We start from the raw sequence: 367 nt of genomic DNA on the forward strand, positions 1-367 counted from the left end.
ATAGCTGTCCCATGGGAAGCCATGGCCAGGTGGCACGAGCTTGGTGTCAGCTTCTGTGCCTGCCCATAGTAGGTCATTCCCCCTTCCCCTTCACCTCCAGGCAGTCCCTGGAGGTGCTGAGAGCTGCCTGGAGGCACCATCCAGGTCCTGGAGGTGGTTTCTGCCTGGTTTTGGAGGTTTCTGCAGCTGCATTCAGTGACGCCCTGAGCAAATCCCTCCCTCCACCCTTGGGAGAAAGGCTCTTTATTTTTCTAAATTTCCAACAAATGGGGCTCAAACCTAGCCCTGGAAAAAACAGGCCTCCTTCTCCAGCATGCTGAGAAGCAGGTCTGGGTTGTGGCTTTGTTGGGGAGTGGTTGTTCTCTGG

At 55.3% G+C, this 367-nt stretch overlaps 2 protein-coding genes across 2 annotated transcripts in view; both read left to right on the forward strand.

The window, feature by feature from the left end:
• HSP90AB1 (heat shock protein 90 alpha family class B member 1) overlaps positions 1-367 on the forward strand; it is a 26,329-nt gene that overhangs the window by 2,460 nt on the left and 23,502 nt on the right. The window lies entirely within an intron of this gene.
• Positions 1-367, forward strand: part of SLC29A1 (solute carrier family 29 member 1 (Augustine blood group)) — a 16,216-nt gene that overhangs the window by 1,195 nt on the left and 14,654 nt on the right. The gene's annotated exons all lie outside the window — the stretch shown is intronic.

This window comes from Egretta garzetta, unplaced genomic scaffold, assembly GCF_000687185.1.
Source record: "Egretta garzetta isolate BGI_Z169 unplaced genomic scaffold, ASM68718v1 scaffold729, whole genome shotgun sequence".
Classification (NCBI taxonomy): domain Eukaryota; kingdom Metazoa; phylum Chordata; class Aves; order Pelecaniformes; family Ardeidae; genus Egretta; species Egretta garzetta.